The sequence below is a fragment of the Heterocephalus glaber genome, unplaced genomic scaffold (genome assembly GCF_053883595.1).
Source record: "Heterocephalus glaber isolate CG9 unplaced genomic scaffold, H.glaber_assembly_v1.0 deba00001571, whole genome shotgun sequence".
NCBI lineage: Eukaryota > Metazoa > Chordata > Mammalia > Rodentia > Bathyergidae > Heterocephalus > Heterocephalus glaber.
In genome coordinates, this window is record NW_028258356.1 from 6,415,554 (window position 1) to 6,440,177 (window position 24,624).

Sequence of the window (24,624 nt, forward strand, 5' to 3'; positions counted from 1 at the left end):
AGTTACCAAATATCCACCAAGCAAGAGGAGAGACCTTGGAAGAGGAAAAAGATGAAAAGAGGAGAGAAGAGTGACTCCTATTCTTTGTAAAGTACACAGATCTACATGGATGGTCTCTATGAAGAGGCTATCAATTGACATGTGATGGTCTAATTATGGATTATTTTTGTAAGTCTGAGCACTTTTAATGCAAAGTATGTGCTTATAAAATATGCTACATATATAAAAATATTAAGTGAGGAAAGAAAATTAATAATCTGAACCAACCAATTGACTGTCCTAACAGCTTCACTCTATTTTATTTTTCCTTTCCTTTTTTTTTTTTCCCCAGTACCAGGATCAAACTCAGGGCTTGCAAGGCAGGCGAGGGTCACTGAACTACATTCCTGTACAACTTGACTCTAAATTGTGATCCCTCCGCCTCACTGCGCCGGGGACTGACTACGGTTATTTTCTTGCTTTTTTTTTCTGAATTTATGTTTTTAAAAAATAGATATGCATATCTCCATACAATATATCCTTTTCTTTTTTGCTTTTAAGATTTATATAACCTAGCATTAGACTGTCTGTAGCTTTCTGGAACTTATTTCATGTAATAATATGTCCCTAATATCCATTTGTAGATGATATGCTTTCACTTCAAGATAATGATCCATGTAGATCATGGATCCTACAAGGTAATGTCAAATGTTTCTTTATCTTCAAAATTACTTTTTCCAGTTTTTGTAATGTATGAGTTTCCATTGAAAGCTGACAAAATTTGACATTGCCATACAATAAGAATTCTTAAAATATAATGTGATACCTTAAAATTCCAGTTAAGGCTGATATTAAGAATATTAAATTATCTCAAAATTTAGAGATGAAAGGAGTTGGGTATTGAGACTGAGGAATATGTGAATGCATTCTAAATTTTTTTTTTTTTTTTTTTTTTTTGGTACCAGAGATTGACCTCAGGGCCTTGAGCTTGCCAGGCTTGGCGCCACTGAGCTACACTCTGGCCCTAGAAATGTTATCTTCTTGTGTGGACAAAGATTATATTCATTCTTTAAAAAAAAAAACACAAAACAAGAACAAGAAAATTAATTTTGTGCATAGGGAGGTAAGTACTAACAGAATGTAAAATATACTAACAGCTATAAACCAATAGGAAAAGAATAAGAGTTACAAATAACTAGAAAAAAAACCAGAAAGAAGAAATCAAAAAATGTTGAAAAGCTATCATTAGTTTCACTAGGTGTGACTGATTTGCTGATTTCCCCTAAGAAATAAATCACTAGGTCACTTGAAAAGAAACTAACTAAAATGCTCTATTTTTTCTTAACATCACACCACATACACCAAAAAAGTTGAAAACAAGATGTTTAGCTATTACCCAAATAGAAAAAAACATAAATAGCAATATTAGAAAAAGTAGAATTTAAAGACAAAAGTATTAAATAGGAACATATGATGTCATCATGTGAAACACACTGAACAAAGATATATCTAAATTTCAATTAAATAAAGTCAAACTCAAAATGCAAAATGAACTTAATAAGCATATAATTACAGTATGAACTGCTTATATTCATCTTTCTAAATAAACTTTGAGCAAAAAATTTTTTAAGTAATTGTGGTCAAAAAATCTACAACTAACAAGCTCATTTATGTCTATATTTTCAGTCCATCTCTTATCTCTATTTACATTTTATACACTAAGTACTAAATTTCCATTTGCATCTTATGAAAAAGGAATATTTATAAAAGTGTGTCATGTAATTTGACTTTAAAATTTCCATATATGTTTGAAGAAATGTTTAGTTTTAAAAGTTAACAAGTTTAAATCTAACAAATTTAGAAATGTTGAAAAGGTAACTGAAAAGCCTACTACCTACCATGCTATTTCCTAAGTCCTTTTTTAAACTCTGAATCAAAGAAATTATCAAAACTAAATTTACTAAATGTTCTAAAAACTAAAAAAAGATTTCTATTAAAAATCACTAAAAATATACTGAGAAAGAAATCTAGAGACTTGTCCAGAATAATTATTAATAAGTAAAATGTGAAAAAAAAGCTTAGTGTTCATCTCAAAAAATTGGAAGATTAAAAAAAATAAAAAAGTAAACAAAGACAAATGCTAAATTAAGAAAGATATACAATTTCAAAAGGAACTTCTACTTATCTTTTAATGTTTCATTCCCATTGCCTTTATAATTAGTGTCCAGTAATTGTATTTTATAATCAGTTCTCATAGCACACTCATAATAATAAAGTGCTTGGAATACTTAGATGATCATAATTATGATTCAGCAATGTTATGATAGCTCATGACAATAGGACAGAAACTCATATGCCTGAGAGATCAGGCCATGGACAGAAGTGCCCCAAGACAAGTGTATACACTTGCACTGTTGTTAGCTGGAACACACAGACTAAAGGAAAGGACCTCCACCTCCATGCAAGGACTTCGATGTGGGAGTGTGGGCCAAGTAGAGCCACATTTTCCAGTTTCTCAAGAGATATTGAACCAATTTTGTCTTTTTATATTGTTACTTGGCAACAAAATGAAAAATTTAAAAATTCAGTCAAGAATTATCCTCGCAGAACAAAAACTCAGTGGGCCCGGTGAAATATGTCTTCTGGAAACCTTCCTCAAAAGGACATTGTTTCAACCCTCTGCCGTTAGCCCCAAATCTGATGCTTAACAGAATATTTTAGTATAAACAGCAAACAAAGAGATTTCATTTTTAAATTTCCCTCAACAAGGTATCCCAGCAGTGGTGTGTAGAAAATTATATGATTTTTAGACAGTCTTTTTATTTGAAGAACAGGCATTCTATAGATGAGATGAAGAAAAATATTAATATATTGACTAATTCATATAATTTCCACTAACTTATGTAACTGATTTTTAGAAAACATTAAAATACAAAGGTTTGTTACAATTTCCTTTTGCTTAAATTCATTAAAATTTATCATTTTACACATGAGAAATACACAAAGAATAAACCAGCACAAAAGATTATTTAAGATTTCTTAAGAGTTAACCAAGTCTATTCTATGTTTCTGAAATATCATTCATAATTCATAAATTAGTCTTTAATTATCAAATATTAAGCAAAGAAATGTACTTCAGGTGCTCAAGCTGCTGCCTCTGAGTCTGGACCTCACAACCACACACCCTGACACCTGCCTAACGAGCACTCCGGGTTCCTTTTGGTTCTAATTCCAAGATGTCCAGTTTCAAGGATCAGCTGATTGTGAATCTCTTTAAGGAAGAACAGGTCACCAGAATAAGGTTACAGTTGTTGGGGTTGGTGCCGTTAGCATGGCCTGTGCCATCGATATCTTAATGAACAACTTGGAAGATGAACTTGTTCTTGTTGATCTCATGGAAGACAAATTGATTGCAGAGGTGATGGATCTCCAACACAGAAGCCTTTTCCTTAGAAAGGCCTTTGTCTCTGGTAAAGGCTATAATGTAAATTCAAATTCCAAGCTGGTTATTATCACAACTGGGACATGTCAGCAAGAAAGAGAAAGTCATCTTAATTTTGGTTGAGCATAATATGAACATCTTTAAGTTCATTATTCCTAATGTTGTAAAGTACAGCCCAAACTGTAAGTTGCTTGTTGTTTCCAATCCTGTGGATATCTTGACTATGTGTCTTGGAAGATAAGTGGCTTTCCCAAAACCCATGTTATCTGAAGTGGTTGCAATCTGGATTCAGCCAAGTTCCATTATCTAATGGGAGAAAGGCTCGGATTTCACCCACTAAGCTGCCATGGATGGATCCTTGAGGAGCATGGAGACTGCAGTGTGCCTGTGTGGAGTGGAGTGAATATTGCTGGCATCTCCCTGAAGAATCTGCACCCCGAGTTAGGAACTGATGGGGATAAGGAGCATTGGAAAGAGCCTCACAAACAGGTGGTTGACAGTGTTTGCAAAGAGATCAAACTAAAGGCCTACATATCCTGGGCCATTGGACTGTCTGTGGCAGATTTGGCAGAAAGTATAATGAAGAATGTTAGGAAGGTGCATCCAGTTTCTACCATGATTAAGGGTCTCTATGGAATAAAGGATGATGTCTTCTTCAGTGTTCCTTGTGTCTTGGGACAAAATGGGATCTCAGATATTGTGAAGGTATATCTGACTCCTGAGGAAGAGGCTCGTTTGAAGAAGAGTGCAGATGTCCTGTGAGAGATCCAAAAGGAGCTCCAATTTTAAAGTCTCTTGGTGCCACACATCTTCACTGTCTGGGATACAACGGGATTTAGTTGGAGGTTGTGCATGTTGTCCTTTTTACCTGATCTGTGGTTGAAGCGGTAGTATTAAGATGGCCTGGGAAGAACATTAGTTTCCCAAAGTTAGAAATAGAAATGGTTCAAAAACTCCATAGTTCTATCCTGATGCTAGATAGTACTTAACCCGTATAGTCCTAAACTGGCTAGGATAAAGTAGCCCCACCGTCTCTGAGATACCACAGCCAATGTCAGCCAGTGTCACACAGGCTCCAGTTGCCCTTCAAACCAGATGTATTACTCTGTTATACAACTTCATCAACCAAGCCTAGTCTGACTTTTTCCCACTTAATCCCAGCTTGGGATCCAGTGTACACATCCAATATTGAATGGCTTGTGGATAACTGTTTTAAAGGAATATGTGTGTGTGTGTCAGTAGTGTACATTGCCATATAATGTAAAAAGGAAAGATGCACCCTGAACAGTGCAGCCATCTAAGTATCATACCAACTACAACACCAAATAAGCCTTTAACAATGAAAAAAATGTATTTCAATTGAAGTAAACTTCTTGGAACTAAAGTCTAAAGAAAATTCCTTCTTGATAACAACAAAGCTGAAGATTACATTTAGTTTCATAGAACTGCCATGAACCCGAAGATTATTTTGCAATATTTAAAAATTTGTGTGCTTTTTTAAGTTAGCTCTTCCCACAATTACCCTACATCTATATTTTTTTGACTACTTCAATTCTGGTGACTTCATTTTTATTCTATTTCATCTAAAAAGTCTATGTATTTCCTCTCTCCATTTCTCCTGTTGGCTTACTTTTTTGATACAGTATTTTCTTTTTTAACTCCTCAATAGAAATTTCTAAAATTTTCTTGGTTTTTAATCTGTAAAATCAAAGTGCACCTAAATTGATAAGTGCAAGTCTCAATTTCATTAAGAAGTAATATTTCCAAGAGATAGACCCAACACAAGTATTTGAAAACATAACAAGACATGTCAGAATATGTAGCATCCATATAATTAAGCATAGGGAACAACAGTCTAATAGAAATGTTAACTATATTACTTTTGGATTAATTCCAATTATAGAAAGGATGAATACTGATAAAAAGTCACCAAGTCAAAACTAAAACTTTGAAAATGTGAAAGATAAGCATTAACAAATACCTATAATACACAAAGATTCAATCTCTTCTTGACAATCAGCATTGCCTTGGCATTAAAATGAAGTGAAACTGGAACTCCGTAGAAAATTCTGAAAAACTGCACAAAGAATGGATGTAGTTTAGCAAATAGGTCACCTGAACTCAATTTACAATTCACCTGAGAGGAAAATCCGTAAGTAACCAAATGTAAGTCAGAAGAAATCAAAAGAAAGCATTTTGTTAAAAATGATGCTTTTAATTATATATCTACCAACATTTTAACATCTGGAGTTTTCAAAGTGAACATAGAAAATATACACAGGAAGGTGTCTATCATTTGACAAATATAAATGCCTCAAAATAATCATAGGGATATTAATCAAAATGTTCATCTCAAGGAATTTCAGCCAGTAAGGGGAACATACTTAAGTTTCATAGTAAACTTAAGCATTACTAAGCATAGTAACCTCAGTGTTATCTCTTGAAATTTGAACTCCCAGCCTTTTCCAAATGCACCAATATATCTAATGTGTTTAGACATGCAGCTTCCATTACACCTTTAAAACCAGTATTTCTCTCTATAATTTTTAAAAGGAAAAATAAAGAATTTACTTCAGTATGATCTTCCCAAATATTCTCATATTTATAAAGGAATAACATCATCCTGTGCCACAAAAATCCCGGCCTGTTAACTTCCCCACACTGCAACCCAACCTCCCTACCAGCAGAGCCAAATGTCACCCACTCTCTCTTCAAATGCAGTTGACAGTAGCACAGAACACATGGCTGCCCACTGCATGTGAGAAACTGTCAACTAAATCACAGAAACCAAATTCCTACAAATTCATAATATACTAGCAGAGAGATAAAAGGAGAAACCTCTAACCTAATTCATATTTTAATTCCAAATTGAGTTTTATCCATGGATAAGCCTTACACAACAAAGCAATAGTCTCTTCCGTCCTGCATCATAAGAAAACTGTGTTGGTGCTAAAGCACTGGGTTTCTAGCCGTTTGAAGTCTCCCTAGGAAAGAGATTTCTTTTCAACCAACAGAATTTAGCTTCATTACAATTATTTATTTTATACACCTATTTTTCCTTACATAAGGAGACACACACACATACACATTGTTTGTGAAAGTTTAGTTTTATAGAGTTTGGCTTAAGATAAATAAAAAAGTCATACAACATAAGTACTGTAATTTAATCCAGGTTTCACTCAACTAAATTTTTAATTTAAGGAGAATGATTCTCAAAAACTGATGAAATAATATGTAAAATATTCAACCAAAATGAGAATAATTTTCACTTTTTGGTTTAGAGATTTAAAAGCAGTTATAGATAGCTACATTTTGATAAAAGCTGAGAATTAACCAAAAAATCTACAATTAAAATGAAATTGTGCATAGTTTTCAGATTTCATTTGCACCTTAAAGCCAATCTATCAACAACTGTGGTAGGCATTATTTGTTTATTCAACAAATAAATATTAAATATCTAATAAATGCAAGTGACTATTCTAAGCAGAAGAGATAGAGTGGTGAGTAAAATAGACTAAGTCTGCCCTTATGAGCTTGTTCTGTAATGTTCTGCTGCTGTAAGAAAATGCTATCAAGGAAAGTAAAGCAAAGCAGGGAAATGTTAAAGAATTGACATTACAAGAATGACACCCAAAAGAGGTGGTGACTGATCAGAGTTGGAGCGACATGAGGAACTGAGCCTGCTTCCATGCACATGTGAAGATCCTGAGGTTTCCTCTGATCCAAGATTGCTCACATCATACCTTCCTGGGTACTGTCTCCCTCAAATGGCCTCAAGCTCTTCTTCTGTCTTTTGGAATCCAATCCATCCTTTGCAAGTTTCCACAAGCCTTTCTCCTAAAACTCCAGTCAACATATAACTTCTACCTTTCATGAGGAACTATCCCATTTATTGAAGTCTGTAACATGTCACTGCACTTAGAATTTTAAAAAGAAGCAATGCTTATAAAATTTCTCATGTAAACTAGGATTTCTCCAATAGATTGCCACACACAATTTTATTTCATATCCATGATGTTTCTGTGAGATAGGTGCTATTATTAAATTTTTATTACATTTATTGGTACATTTGAGGTATACAATATAATGACATTGATCATTGGGAATTTGTAGCTTTACATAATAGATCTTGGTTCTTATTTTTTTCCCCATTCCCCTGCTCTACCTTCAACCCCTCCACCCTTCTCTATTCCCAAAGACTTTGTTTCTGTTTCTTCCTTTTCCCATACTTATTTCTTTCCCTCCTCTATCCCTCCCACTTCTCCTCCCCCTTTGGACATTTTCTTCCTAATTCACATTATCTGTTATACATTTTATCCTTATTTACACTTCCAGTTCCTCACACCAGAGAAACTATTTGGTATTTACACATGTGTGTCCTATTTATTTCACTGAAGAGTATGGCCTCGAGGTGCATCCATTTACCTATATATCTCTCCAGTTTCTTATTCTTTATGGCTGACTAGTACTCCATTTTATATTTAAAAATTATCTTCTTGATCCAGTCTCCAGTTGATGGGGAGTTGGGCTGTTTCCAAGTTTTAGCTATTACAAATTGTGTTGCTATAAATATGGGTGAACATATATCGCTGTGGTATGATTCTTTTAATTCTTTTGAGAAGATACCCTGCAGGGAATAGCTGGGTCAAATGGGACCTCTAAGCCTAGTTTAAAAAAAAAAAAAAAATCTCCATACTGATTTCCACAGTGGTTCCACCAGTCTATACTTCCACCAACAGTGAAGAAGGATTCCTTTTCCCCCACAATCCCACCAGCATTTGGTATTGGTTGATTTCTTGACAGCATCCATTCTTTCTGGGGTGAGGTGGAATCTCAGTGTTGTTTGCATCTGCATCTCTCGAATGACCAGTGATGTTGAACATATCTTCATATGTTTTTTGGACGCTTTTATTTCTTTGTCTGAGAAGTGTCTGTTCATTTCAGATGCCCATTTTTGAATTGGGTCTTTAAATTTGGGGGGTTTGATTTTTTTTAAGTTCTTTATATATTCTAGATAGTAGTCTTTTGAGGAAGAGCTGCTAAAATTTTTTTCCCACATTATAGGTTGTCTCTTAGCTCTGTTGGTGGTTCCTCTTGCAGTGCAAAAGCTTTTTAATAAGAAGAGATCCCAGTTATTGATTTTTATGCTAGTTCCCGTGCTACTGAGGTGTTGTTCATAAAGTCTTTTCCTATCCCAACGTCTTCAAGAGTTCTACCTAACTTATCTTCCAGCAAGTTTAGTGTTTCTGTTTTAATATTTAGGTCTTTAATCCACTTCAATCTTAGTTTAGTGCATGGTGATTGATATGGATCTAGTTTTAATCTTTGGCAGGTTGAAATCCAGTTTTTCCAACACCATTTATTAAAGAGGCTATCTTTCCTCCAGAAAGGATGGTTGGCTCCTCTGTCAAAGCTGAGGTGGCTGAGTATGTCTGGAGTTGTCACTGGATCTTCTAATCTAGTCCACTGATCCTCAGGTCTGTTTCTTTGCCAGTACCATGCTGTCTTGTTCATGAAATCTTTTCCTACACCAATATCTTCAAGAGTTCTACCTAACCTGTCTTCCAGCCAGTTTAGTGTTTCTGTGTTAATGTTTAAATCTTTGATCCATTTTGACTTTAGTTTAGTGCATGGTGAGAGATATAGGTCTAGTTTTATTCTTTGGCAAGTTGGCACCCAATTTTTCCAGCACCATTTATTAAAGAGGCTATCTTTCCTCCAGTGAGGGTGTTTGGCTCCTTTGTCGAAGATGAGATGTCTGAGTGTGTCTGAAGTTGTTTCTGCATTTTCTAGTCTGTTCCACTGATCCTCAGGTCTGTTTCTTTGCCAGTACCATGCTGTTTTAATCACAGTAGCTTTGTAGTATAGTCTCAAGTTAGAGATTGTGATACCCCCTACCTCATCTTTGTTGCCTAGAATTGCTTTTGCTATTCTAGGTCTATTCTTGTTCCAAATGAAGTTTTGGATTGTTTTCTTATACTCTATGAAGTCTGCTGTTGGAATTTCAATTGGGTTTGCATTGAATCTTTATAGCAGTTTTAGAAGTATGACCATTTTCACTATGTTGATTCTTTCTACCCAGGAGCAAGGGATGTCTTTCCATTTTCTGATATCCTCTTAGATCTCTTTTTTTTCAGAGTGTTGTGGTTTTCAGAGTAGAGGTGTTTGATTTCTTTCATTAGATGATTTCTAGGTATTTCATTTTTTTAGATGCTACTGTGAAAGGAGTTGTTTCTCCAGGTCCTCTCTCAGTGAGTCTGATGTTCATGTACAGGAAAACTATTGATTTTTGTGTGTTGACCTTGTATCCAACTACTCTACTGAATTTGTTTACTAAGTCTAGAAGACTTTTGGTGGAGTTCTTGGGGTCTTTATATAAGATGAAAGAATTGGGCTTCAGAGAGGAGATCTAAAATTTGTATCTACTTTCATTTTGTGATAGAGAAAATAACTCCCACCTGCTAGATGCCAGGATTCATGGTCTCACAATAGCAGGGAATGAAGCCATCAACCAAAGGTGGAAGTTAGAAGAGTTTTATTGGAAATAAGGAGAAGAAGAGTAGCTCCTGGTTTTCCAGGCGAGATTCAGAGTGGTTATTCCCTGAGACTCTTTCTCAAAGGTAATTTATATAACCAAATCACAACATGGGTACCACGTGTGTCATACTACAATCAACCTATAAGATTAGAAGTATAGCTCCTTAGCTAATATTTACCCAATAGGGAAATGAGTCATGTAGAAAGGCTCTATAGAAAGAACAAAGGCATTCTTGGAAAAGGATGGGTCCAGATGTTCTGGTCACCCACTCATGCATCTGATGCTTATCTGACTCACTGGATCAGGTGGTGTTAATTACAGTATAATTTCAAGTTACTGTTTATCTTTTGGAGGGATCACAGGCCTGGATACTGTGTCTCCATTTTGATGCCTGGCTTTCCTCATATTTGTCTCCTGCCACAATCTTAGTGTTCCTCCTTTGTGATGACTTCCTGGAGGCTTCAATTCTACTCTGACTGCATTTAATTTATACTAACTTAGCTGTCTATAAGATTATAACCCTGAAATTTATGTTTCATTTTCTTTCTTTCTTTATGTATTTACTTTTGCTCCTATACTTTAAAAATTCTGTGTGTCACATGTCTGTGTCCAAGATTTGGAAGTAGATGATTTGCAATGCTTCTGCTTGGAATGCTGTTCCTCTTCTCCTTTGCATATCAAATTCTTTAGGTCCCAGCATGCCACAGTGTTTTCTAAATTAGTTCAGGTCACATTGATGTCTCTTCTTTGAAATTCTAGTACACTTGGAATGAGAATCATGGTACTTATTTATTTCTGTACTTGTGAAATTTCTTCATCTCTATGTTGAACAAATTATTTAAGAATCTAATGAAAACTTTGGGTACTCTTCCCAGAAAAATAATGAATATATTTACAATATTGTGGATACCTTGAACTCAGCTTTGTGCTCCCTGTTTTGAATACATTTATTTAAGCTACCTAAGAAAATTGCATGTTCCTTGAGGGGAGCAACAGCAGTTTATTTTCTCCTGTGCTTCCTGTAGTGCCTGGCCCAGTGCTAAATAAATACTAAGTGACTGCACTGTTGAAGAGCCTTGTGCTTTAGATAATTTAAAGTGATAGGTTTTTATTATAAACTCATCTAATTCTATTTTGCAAAATAAAAATGTTGTGTGCATTTTGCAAAGTCCAAAGTTTAGAGGACTATAACTTTACAAAGGGAACCTAATGTAGTTCAGCACCATCATTTCAGGTCATTGAACAGTGAATTCCAAAGCCAGTTGCAGAAGCTGAATTTGCATGTTTCAAAGGAATGTCTAAAGGAACTGAAGGGACAGCTGAGTTCACCTGTGGTTCTCATAGTCCCTGCCATAATGATATTATCAGAAGGCAATGTCTTCCTAGTGATGTTGTTGGAATTACCCATTATAAAAGTAATAACAGCAATAAAGTTAAAGGAAAAATTATTAGATTCCAAAAACAAGATCTATAAAAACAGCCACTAAAAATCACTGCTACTAATTCTTCCAATTCACATAACATCATTTTATTATTCAGATTCAAATAGAGTGAATGTTCTGGGGGAACTGGTTGAATATACATAATCTAATAGAGAATAATACTACAAAAGCAATCCAGCATCTTGAAATAACCAAATAGAAGCACTGGGAATAAATAACAATATCTCAAACTTGAAATCACTAGATAGCATTTAGGACATTTAAAAGTGGAACGAAATGGTAATGCTGGAAAGGCTGGGCTATCAGATGACCTTGTTTCTAATATTCTCTATCCTGGCAGTTTTAACCCCTTATTTTTCACCTCAGAAGACACTATATTCTGATAGTACCACCTCTAAACACATAACTGTACTCATAGTTGATACAAAAATCCTTGCAGCCCACCTTCCCCCAAAGATAACAGTCTTCTGGAACCATCTAACTTTAAAGGATGGTGTCTTATGTGCTGTAACTATAATTTCCAGCTTAGCATAAATAAAAAAGAAAGCTTCATTTTACAGTTGTTCTCCCTACAGATTCTATTCACATAACAACACTTTTTTTTTTCCTGTTTTCGGTACAGTTACTCCCTGACTCTCATTATACCAGTAATTGGGCTTTTTTGCATCACATCTAAAAAAATTTTTTAAAGGAAGAGAAGACAAAAGAAAAGGATATAACTTCCAGATTTAATTATACATTTGTCTCCATATACTGAGAAGCTTCTGGGTTTAAAGGCTTAATGTTTTTATGCTTTTGGATGCTCTGAGAAGATTTTGTTTTGAATTCATTTGCCTACTCATTTCAAAATATACAAAGGAGAAAATCTGGGAAAAATACAAGCTGCACTGCCAACAGTCTGATCATGCATTGCTTTCATTATCTTGACTACAGCCACCAATAGGGCAGCAGACAATTTACATAAGAACTGGTCTCCAAAAAAGACTCAAACACTGACTTTCTTTGCAGGCCACATTAGGACCGTGGACAGTCTCAGAGACTCCAAATGGCCTTTAAGATCAGATGCTATTTTTTACCGTACAACTACTTACTGCAGTTTTTATCCTTACTGTTTATTAAAGGTTATGCTGAAGAATAATAGGAAATTTTTAAAGGAAATTAATGACCTACGACAGAGAATAAAGTAAAGAAGTAGACAGCCTCAATTTGGAAAAATAAAGCTGAACGAGAAATAATGCCTCAATTTATAAAACATATAGATAATATAAAAGCACATATATGTATATATACTCCTCTCCATTATAATGATCTGTATATATATGTAAATGACAGTATCTTCTTCACCATTTTTTTTCAATGAAAATCGTTTGAGTTAATACTTAAAAGTGTTTAAAATAACATATACTATAATTTATGGGAGCCGGGAAGGAAATCTACCATTTGAGGTCCTGCCCCCAATGACTTGATTCTTCCAGGCCCTACCTAACAGCAAGTCAGCTACAGATTGAGCAGCAAGTATGGTAGCCCTATGATTCAATCACTATCCATACATACTAGGCTGCTGGAGAAGCCCAATATCTAAATCATAATAGTGATTAACATATAAAATTATCTGTATATGTATATACCTACCCCACTACACTATCCTCTTAAAACAATGCCAATCCTCTATGTCTGCATTTCAGTCCCATTTATAAAGTCTTAAAAGGTAAATGCTTCTATTTTTAGAGGACCTCACAAGATCCCTGGAATTTAGATAGAGCAGATACTACAACTGTAATCTCAGAGAATGCAGATGTCTTAAGGTCTACTGTTGAATGATCATTGCTTACTAAGCACTGTTACCAAATAGCCTACAGTGTGCCAGACTCCATGGGTATAACTGAGGGCAGTGCATACCCATTACAGCTAACATTCCAGTAGGGAGAACCCCATAATGAAGATGGCAGCAAACAATTACAGTAACTTCAGCTATTACTCATAGGACTGTAGGTTAATGAAATAGAAGTGGTACTGTCTGGATGGTACTTAGGTGAGAGGCCAATTTGTATAACGCACTTGCAAAGAGTTTCTCTGAATATGGACCTTGAAGCTCCAGGCCCAATGTTGAGAAGGATGCCGCGCAGGAATCAGAAGGAAGAGCTTTCCAAGCAAGTGTGAGTCAATGACCCAAACTTGAAACAAACCAGTCAAGCACAGAGAGAGTGGTGTGGCTGGTGTAGTGTGAGAAAACAGATTTTAGAAATAAGATGGGGGAAAGAGTCTGCATTAGAAGGCACCATAATGATAGATTTTATTCTGGTCACATCAGAATTGCACCAGAACGTTTTAAGAAGGGAAGCAATTGCATAATAAGGTGACTACAAACAATGATGATGTACTTTAAATTTTTAGAAATTATTTTGAATGTTTCCACTTTAATGAAATGATAATTGTTTAAGGAGACCGACAGGTTTACTCTGATTTAAACAGTGTATGAACACATATCCAAACATCACAGAGTCCCATAAATATGTTCAAACTTTGTTATTATAAATCATTGAAAATAAATGAAATTAAAAAGAAATTTAACAATGAGGTTTAATTTAAATTTTGAACAATCCTAGCTACAATGAAGAAACTAGAGGCAGAAAGGAGAGAAAGGTGAGTTAATAGCTGAATGCAGTAATTTAGGAAAGAGTTTATGTTTTATATTACATCGTTTTTACCCCTGTCAGAGATAGAACATCTAACTGGAGAGAATATAGTTAAGATTAACTTTGACATTCTTGAATTTTATGATTTATAAGTGAAAAAGTACACAGGAAAAGACAAAACAAATATGTTACCTACACCTTACTTTTGATCCACCCATTTTAGGTCGCCAGACCTGGTAAGAATCCTAAATCACAGTGAGACACTAAAATGAAAAAGAATAAAATGTACCAATCACTTGAAATGTTACATGGAATGTGTTGGTTAAATATCCCTTCCCAAAGGGATATATCCTTTAAGGCATTTCCTTTTCACTCGGTGGCCCTGTCAAATAAATTAATGTGGTGTACAACTTCATAACTGCAAGACCGAGATCTGAGAATACTCATAGCTGTTTTCAGAAAGATAACAAAAACCCTAGGAAGCAAATGCTAAGTAAGGACTTCACATGTGTCTTCAAAATTGAGATTTTTCCTTTAAAGATGACTTTGCCCAAACCTAATCACTACTGGAAATATATATATATATATATATATATATATATATATATATATATATATTCTTTATCTTTAGTAGAGATAGTCAAAGACATTTGACTAAAAATAACTAATATTATATGCCAATTTTCTATTTGTAAAGTATTTTCTCCTATGTGTTATATAATCCTCACACTAACTTTATGATGTAAGATCTTAAGTATTATCTCAATATACAGATAAATAGGTTCATAGAAGTTAGTAGCTAATCCGAGAAAATTCAGATAATACCTTGTTCAATAGCCCAGAACTTGAAATTGTTCTGTCCTTCAAGGTCATGTTAGTCCTATCATCCTACATTTTCAGGGGCCAGGGATAAAAACTCTTTCCCCAGAAAGCTGCTTAGGGCAGAAAAGTGAGCACAGGCTTGGAGGTAGGTCTGCCCACGAACACTGAGACTTGGAAATCTATATCAGGAAGTTTTCACTTCCTTATATGTAAACCTCAATGCAAAGACTTTTTTGAGGAGTAAGAGATTACAACAATATATGCAAAAAATTTATATCTCAAGCAACAATAGATCTTCATTTAAGAAATAGATAAAATTTACAACTTAATGAAGACTATGCCCTAACTTTCTTTAAGATAAAAACTGTAAAACCAAAACAGGCATAGAGTGAATGAGATAGTTACTGTGCTCTGTGTAAAACTTTCAGAGGATTAGCAGCCTCTTCCCTCTGTCTCACTTATAATTAATAGAAGACAGGAGATTTAAGTGCAATAAATACAGAATGAATAAAACAAAAGGCTAAGTCTCTTAGGAGCTTTAGTTTAATAATTCTAGTCAAGTGCATTTAAGGGATATGCAGAACAACTCATTTCCCATTGTCTCCAAATACTACATCATTTTAACAGTTGCAGAGATTTCACAATATGGCAGCAGTATCCTCTCAATATTCACCACTGATTGGTGATGCAGTAGACACCACAGATTCCTGGGCATCCTGGCAATGAGGCTTGGCAGACAGCCTCTTGCTCAGCTTTCCACCAGGCACTGTACCCTCCCTTGCTGATATTCTATGGCCTTGTATTCTAAATCAACCAGAATTTACAGCTGGAGTGCATGTAGCAGCACTTCTTTATAATGCAATTTCTTGAGTGTGGCCAGAATTTTAGGTAGCTGGAAGAGATCCATATGCTGTCTCCTAAGTCCTAGGGACTGACATTTCTTTCTTTTTTTAGTTTTTTATTCATGTTTTTGTAATACATAATTATTACATTCCTTGTAGGGAGCTGGTATATGTACATCTAAGTTCTTTTTGCATCCCTTTCCTCATCCCTTTAAACTTCTTCCATCCATCTCTTGATTTCCTTCCCATCTAAAAAGATCTATCCCCCTACTTCCTATTATCTATATCTTATTGTTCTCTTTATTTATGTATTGCATTTCTCCTATGAGAGAAACCATGCAATATGTAAGGGTGTGTGTCTGATTGATTTCATTTAACATTTTGGTCTCATGCTGCTTTCTAGAGATGGGCACTCTTTTGAGCTTCTGAAACTGCATGAACTGAGGCCACAGCTGAGGCCAAATCCACCAAAAGAATGCCCTGGCCCTGACACAGAAGTGCTAAAGTTGATAAAAGACTTTGGCAACAAGGAGAGACTCATAAAACATTCCTTGGCATATGGTTATTAATTACTCTGCCCAGAAATCCAGTGGCTCATCCTCAGAATTACTTAAGAAAAGATGCAGGAATGGCTTGAGAGAGGCTCCATTGCATTTCTACTCAGAAAGTTTGAGATTATTTTCTTAATTCTTAACAGTTTCCATCTTTCCATTTTCTTTTCAACATTGCAATATTTTTTCTTAAGCACCAGATTGGCATAGGAATCACGAAAGATTTAACTCTATACATGTTTTAATAGTATCCTGTCAAGGTTCTCCTTTCACTCCTCTCTGCAGCTAATATGGGTCACTCCCAATAATCACCATTTTGAACAATGATTCAGCGTGGAGAATGTGATCAGATTCCTTCTACAGAGGTCACTACTGACAATGCTTATGGGTAGACAATGCAGTGACCCAGCCAAAAAATTTAGAAGGATGGTGTGAGGTGAATATAGAGACCATTTTGGAAGACTGGCAATATCAACCGCCACTAAGACTGAAAGATTAGTCCTCTTCCGAGAGTAATGGAGACATTTTTGCCCTCCTATAGACCAACAAACAGTAAGATTTATTTGTTGATGTGAAGGGGAAATGAAATGGGAATTGTTTCGTACCAGTAATAACAAAAGACAAGCCCCACACACACACACACAAAATAGACAACCAAATCTCACAACAATGCTACAATTCCTCTGTCACAGGCAACAGACACTGAGCCCAAGAGACACCTAAATAGTAGAAAGCAGCAGCCCACTTTCTAAGTCACGAAGGTCAGATATGGAGAGCAATAGAACAAACAAGTCCTAATTTTCTCTCTGGTTGAATGATCTTGAACATTCCTCTAATCCTTATGAACTCAGAAGTACTACTGTATTTAAGTTTTTTGAAAAGCAATATTTACCTCCTCCACCTGGTTTCAATATCAAAGAAAAACATGTCAAAGCATATCAAAAGCTATTAAGTATGTTTTTAGTAAGTTAAACAGAAAAATTCAAGGACAGAATTTTCTTAGTTGATCTGTTAGGGCAAAAAAGACTAAAAGCACTAATCTAATTAAAAGACATCAAAGAAGGCAACAAGTACAAACAATGGTTTCTTTTTTAGTTCATCTTTTGAAATATTCATTATTTCCTAACCTTTGCTAAGGTTTCATTAAACATCAGATGCTAGTGAAAATCAAGAAGCCCAAAAACACAAGGCAGTGCCACACATAGTAGTTTTACCAAAACAATCTATCCTTTGGAACTTAGATTTTTGTTAATTGGAGGATTTTTAAATTATTCTTTTTCATATTATATTTTGAGACAGGGTCTTGCTAAGCCACTAAGTTGCCAGGCCGGGCTCCCTGCCTCAGCCTTGCAGAGTGCTGGAATTATGAACATGTTCCACCACATCTGGATAATCAGAGGACATTTTAATTCAGTTCTTAGACCAATCTGAATCGGTAATTAGCAAGGACATTTTATCAACTACTATATTGTTTAAAGTGAGCCATTTGCAAATCCTCCATAAAATCTCCGTCTAAACAAATAAAATAATTCTACTGCATTGAATGTATTACTTTAAAAAGCCAATACAAATTTTCCAAGAAAAAAAATTAAGAATGACACACAAGCCTTGTTCATTTTTAGAAGACAAATGTTTCTCATTAACTGAATTTAAGGTAGCACTTAAGGATAAAAACGAAAGCAATTCCATATAATCTCAATTATGAATATGGGTACAAAAGAGACATGCATGACAAAATTTTGTTTTTCAAGGCAATTTTACCTCATGGTTTAAACCTAAACACTAAGCTTATTTTAGTTGGCTTAGAATCAATGATACATAAATCTAAGTAAAGTATTGCTTGAAAACAATTCTATTCTTTATAGCACAAAAATAGATACAATGAAATGCTTCTCTTCTAATTAAATGTTTTAAAAATACACTTAAGGAGAAGAACAAAACAAACAGCTTGGTATCCACCCACTAAGCAACTACCTTTCCCAAATGCCTCTTTTAGTGCTGAACAGGCAGTTGGTAACTCTTAGTTCTGCTTGAGGTTCTCTTCCCTAATCATTCATTCTGCCAGGAAAACCAATATAGCAACATTCCCTCTTCTTCATAAGGGAACATCCTAAATGTGTCTGGAAGGTCTTGATTCTAGGCCAAAAGAATTCAAGCCAGCACAGCCTGAAGATAGCTTTGTCTCTGGGGTGTGCACTAACCTACTCTTTCTCTCCTTTAAATCTTTTCTACTATGGTGGAAATTTTGAAGACCTGATTCTCTTAAGGATCTCAGGAATCAATGAGCATTGCTCAGAATCAAACAGAAAACAAAATAAACTTCAGACTCTGCAGACTAATCAACTGGCTACAGAGAAATTTAACCTGAGGAAATTCAAAAAGTTATTTGTCCAAAACCAAAATTGAATTCACTTTCACAACACAATGAAGCTGAACTATAATAAACACTACAATTGCTAAATCCATACATATCCTCCATTCATCCAGTCAAGTGAATAAAATTTAAATAAGATGGCTAAAGGGAAATAATATGAAATGCCATAAAAGACTTCAAATCTTTCAAATTTTGCTCCATGAAAGTGATCTTCGGTATTCAGGTTTTGGTTATATTCCACTCAAGTCATCACTCTTTTCCAAGACCAATTTTTCACATTTTATATAACCCAAATCAAAAAGCAATCTGTCCTCTTCTAGTCAATTTTTATGCTTCAAAAGAGAAGCGTGATTATTTCCACTTCACCAAATGTATCCAAGGAATTCATACATCCCAAAACACCTTTACATCATGGTTTTAAAGTTAAATGCCTGTCGATTTACTTGATTGTAATCTTCACCCCTACGAAGGTTTATTATAGAGCAGGTAACCAGCTGTTTTACACCTTCACCAAGGCAAAAAGAAGCATTTTTATTGCAATAAGAAGTATTCTCTTGGACATAAATACAAATTGTTGGTAGAAAGGCTTTTAAAGATGTTTTTCAGGTTATTAAGGATTAACTGTCTGTGATGGTTTAAATATTTAATCATATACAGAGACAAAACAATAAGCTCAGGGAATTCCTTGTAGACTTACAAATCTGAAGAAATGAACCATGACACAGGTGATAAAACATTTAAAGATAAAAATGTTTTCTGCACATTAAAGAGGATTAAGATGTATAATTTCCATATATTGTGATTAAACATCTATCTCCCACCAAGCTCATAAATCTTTTTAATTGCAATATACTTTACTTTGCTATTAGTGATTGTAACATTCTTTGAAAATGTCTATAATCTACCTGTTGAAATTTACCATACTTGTTGTCTATCTTACTATTATAACTGAGTAGACCTTAGAATATACCAAAGATTATGGACAAAAATGATAGCCAAAATGGAAAGGAACATCAAATGGTTCAGCACACTGACACATGTTCTACCATGATGGGCAATAATTAAGCCAATTGGAAGATTCATGAGACTATCAGTCCCCTGAAGCAATTTGTTTATAACCATTATTAAATAAATTAACAAAGAATATTAATGTGCCTCTAAAATGATTATTCTAGAAAATAATTTCTATGTCTTGAATTTGAGCAAAGTTATACCAACCGATTTTAACCAGTGGATCAAGAGTTTAGAGCCACATGATTATATTATTAGCATTCTTTATAGATAGTCTTCAATGTACACTTAAAATAATCAGCTGAACTTATCAGCAGAAGACTCAAATCAAGTGGAGAAATGAATGAAGAGATGGGTCTCTTAACTGCCCTATTTGCACATCCTTATAGAAGAGGAAAACAGTTTATGTTTGGACCTTGCTGCTTCAGAAAGCATTAACTCTAAACTTGAACCATTACACTATGACTTCTGTTTTACTATCACTTTTCATAAGCTACCAGGGCAATTAAAATACATAGAGACATATATGAGAATTGTAAAGTAAGTTTTATATTCATTTCTATCTCATGTACCATACTCCAGTTTGGGACTCCTTTTTCCCTTTTATGTGTGCTACTATCAAAACAATATGTACAGATTCTATTGGCCAGCATTTTAGTGTTACCCTTTAGATTTACAAAGGAGTTATATCACTTTGTTCCTTATAATAACTCTATGATAAAATTGCAATTTTCTTGATTTTAAACAATCCAGGCTGAAGCAGGAAGAGCATGGATTTAAGTCCAACCTGAACTATAGCTAAATCCTGTCTAAAAAAAACAAAACAAAATAAAACAGAAACAGAACAAGAGAGAGAGAGGCAAATCCAGGAACTAAAGATTTCCAATGAGCTTCGAACCCAACAGTACAACCCTAGTATCTCTTTTCTCAATCTCATGGTCCTCGTGTTTTGTGAATCACACAAAATAGTAGAGATATTTGTCCTTATAGCCTAGTCCAGTCCTACACTACCTAGTTTTAAATGGATATTTTGCTGCATCAAAGATGCAAAGATGAAGATTAAAATTAAATAGTGAGCTAATGTATTATATTATTTGCATTTAGCAAAAGCTAACTTGAAAAACTATGTTTCTTAAAACACTAAATTCCCAGTGTTGAAATATATTTATTCATTCACACATTCATTCGGCAAAGCTTTATGAACACCTACAATGTGTTAGGCACTGAAAAAGGTGCTAAGAATACAACTTAAGTAATGTATTTTTAGATATCTAAATATTTTATGAACAACATTGATTAGAGTGTGAGAAATAATGAACAGATTTACACAGAATTTAATAGAAACAAATAGGGTCAAGGAACATAATTCTTTGAAGGCTTCATCTGTAATTTGCCAAGGAAGCTGAGTTTGTAAAATGAGGAAGTTTACTGATAAAAGGGAGAGAATGTTGTAGGCACGCAGGGTCTCAAGAAGAATGAACAGGTGAAAATAGCAGGAGGTGTGGAATGAGCCATTTGTCATGTAGAAGAGCTCTGGGCAATGTGCAGGGCAAAGAGATGAGTCCGAAGATGAAAAGCTCATATGTTCATCTTCAGATTTTGAGCTCTATCATGAATGCTATGGCAAGCTATTGACTGGTTATAAGCAAGAAAGTTCAAGATAATGTTTTTGTTACCAAAATATTACTGTAGCAGTAAGAAAAATTAGAACTATATCTGTAGAGAAGGATTTGACATAGGCAAAGCTTCTCAGTATTTTTAAATCACATAGTAGAGGGCTAATTTTTTCATGTGTAATTTCCAATGAATGACCTTGACAGATTAAAAGGAAAATTCATATATAATAACCAAACATTTTGAAAAGATTTTCATAATGCAGTGCTGCATTAAACAAGTCCCACATCAGTTAATGTGCTATCTATTTCAAAAATGCTTTGCTTCCTAGTTTGTCTCAGTTAGTGTTTGGGGTTTGGTACTTGTCTCAAGGATTTATGAATGGTAACTCACAGTGGAAATTACTGAGTACAAGTAGTAACAATTCCCATATTCTGGCAAAAGCCACATTTTTAACAAAGCGAGAATTAGTAGCTACACAGCATTAGTTGAAAGTGTAGCTCAAATTAAACCCAAGCAATATTGAAAATTACAGGATTTCTCATTTGCTTTGAGAGAAAAAGGTTAATTTCCAACTGTTGACAAGAAGAGAAAAAGGAGCTTGATATTTAAGGAAAATTGCCTCAGGCTTTACGGAGCTGTGGTGAAAACTGACAGTTTCACTGGTTGATTGTATTTAATTCTCATAAGTGTTTGAAATTAATAATTGAACATGTCAATTGGAAATCATAAAGAAAAAAGATGGGAAGAAAACTACTACTATGTAGTTCTTTATCAGGTAATCAAAATACATCCAGGGCCATTCACAAACTGGAAAACTTCAAATAGGGCCATGAGACAAATCAACACATTGCCTTTAGGAATGAGAATAAAAGATTAAAATTGGCAGTGAAGTCAATGTGGGGCAGCAAATGGCATTTCTCTAAATTGAGAAGGCAGGTGAAGAAACAAAATTTAGCATGTTAACAAGTGATGCAGATACTTGAGTGGTCTATCTAGAAGACAAATGCAATGAAAGAAGGATCTAACCCATTAAGATATCTCAAGGGAATAATTTTATCTCACAACTCCATGTAATTCTTCAAATAAGTTACCAATTATGGAAGAGCTAATGCAATTACCTTCTAATCTTTAGATAAAATAGTACACATTTTTTTCAAAGGTTTTTTTCTTGTAAAAGAACAAAGACTATAGCTTTCTAAAAATATATAATTGGGACTCTACTCCAAACTAAGAAAGAAATACTGCCAAAACCATTAATAAATATCATAACAATGAGTGTATTTCTTATATGAAATGAAGTAGTACAGCAATAAAAAAATCTAGCAATGTAATAAGATGACCCAGTTTTAAATTCAATATTGTTGAAAATTCTTATTACCAGACTACATCTGAAATCTATTTTCTATGAATTCTCCTAGTGAATCTACTTTTCTCATTATACTTTAAGCCTGAAAATATTCACATTTATAGATTTTAAATAAGCATGAGAATCATAATGAAAAATCTCTCATGAAATAATCACAAAATTAGTCAATGAAGAATTATAACTGAAATTATGTCTAAATAACTTCCTCTGGCCTACAACAACAACAACAACAAAACTATTCTCTCTACTATACTATTCAGAGGTAAAAATATATTTAACATAAAATTACATGTATATAAATGTCTAAATAAGCCTTATTTCTGAAGAAACTTGTCCATGGTAGAAGCAGTGTGAGGACTAGAAAACATAGATACCAGCAACTTCTATAGTTGATGTGCTTTAAAAACATGTCAGGGGGAACTGAGAGTAAAAGTTCTCATTACTGTATGTGGACCTCTCAAAGTTCCTCAAAATTCTGTGATTCCAGCAACTAATTTACAAAATAAGCTAAAAAGGGGACTCAAAAAATTCCCTCATTGACTTGGAAAATGATAACCTAAAATTTTAAATTACGAGGTTTACATCAAAACCAACATTTCACACATTCACTTTTTAAAGGCATAATAAGGTTATATTCTAGATAATGTAATGGTTTCTTGCTACCCATAAGTAGTCAAGTCATAGATAGTTCAGAGATGAGACTATTACTACTATATGGGAATTATATTTACATTTAAAAACATTTTGTATTAAGCCAAAATGCAGACCTACTAAGTTCGGCATATTCATTGAGCTATCTTTATGTTTCTTCTAAAAAACAGGTGGCATTTGTATCAATGATAAAAATTTCTATACAGAATCTACTTCCTCAGTCTTATATAGGTCCATTTAAAAAAACAATATGTTCTACCATATTACATGGTTAAGTCAAAATCAATTACCACTCTGAAAACTTACTTTACCCTAAGTTCTGGCTAGATAAAGCACTCCAGGTTTTACTATGGACTGTTTCTATGAAACTGTCATTGCTTCCAGTTTTGTTTTGCTTTGTTTTGTTTTTTAAGATATAGAATATACTTTCACAAATTTCCATAATGTGTCTTAAGAAAAGGAGGCACCGCCATAATTATGAGATTGCTGAGGTAGTGTTTGGAATTCTCCACATGAGCCAATCAATATAAGGAAATGTACATATATTGTTAATGTTGTAAACAGTTAGTGCAGCCTGAAGCCTGAGTTTATCCAGAATGGATGTAACCAATTTTGACATCATGTTACAGATAACTAAGCACTGAAAAATAAACCAAAGAACCACAATATATTCTACCTTTAACTTTTTGCAAACCATGTTTTGTGGATACTTTCAGTTTTACTATAAGGCTGATATATTTCAATATTTTGAAAATATCTGTATTAATTTTGAGTTGGCAGAGGTAACCTAACCAACTGCCTTTGGTACTAAGAGATATACCTTTCAACAAAATTATTGAAATGCAAAAAGAAAAATTCCCTCATTAACCCATTTATGCCAAAAATTGAATTTTTAAAAATTTTTGCATGAAATTCATATATGTTAACTAGAAAAATTCAACAAACAAAAAACTGAAGAAAACACACTTCAATATGTTCCATTGTTGTAGGTATTATAAATGTGGATCACTAGGCATTGAAGGGTTAAATAGATGTTGTTCAAAACAACTGAATATTTGGAGAATGAGTTACTTACAGTTTTAAATGTAAGCACCTAGTCAAAGAAGAGGCTCAAATAAAACTTCTTTGTCACCAAAGAGAACAGATCATATTTGAACAATGAGAATCTCAGAATTTTCCATTTAAGCAAGCCATGCCCAAATTCCTTTGTTAAGGAAAAGAAAAGGAAATCATATCCAAGGTTTTGTCCTTCAATCCCACATGAATGGAAAAAAGTAAATATTCTGCCTCAGAGGGGTTTTCAGTACCTGGTTATGTTACTCAAAAAGAGATTAAGCTCTAAAGTCATTAACT

General features: G+C 34.2%; 1 protein-coding gene and 1 pseudogene across 13 annotated transcripts in view; one reads left to right on the top strand and one right to left on the bottom strand.

Annotated features, from left to right (window-relative positions):
• Kcnc2 (potassium voltage-gated channel subfamily C member 2) overlaps positions 1-24,624 on the bottom strand; it is a 188,256-nt gene that overhangs the window by 73,246 nt on the left and 90,386 nt on the right. The gene's annotated exons all lie outside the window — the stretch shown is intronic.
• Positions 3,195-4,323, top strand: LOC101711139 (L-lactate dehydrogenase A chain pseudogene; annotated as a pseudogene).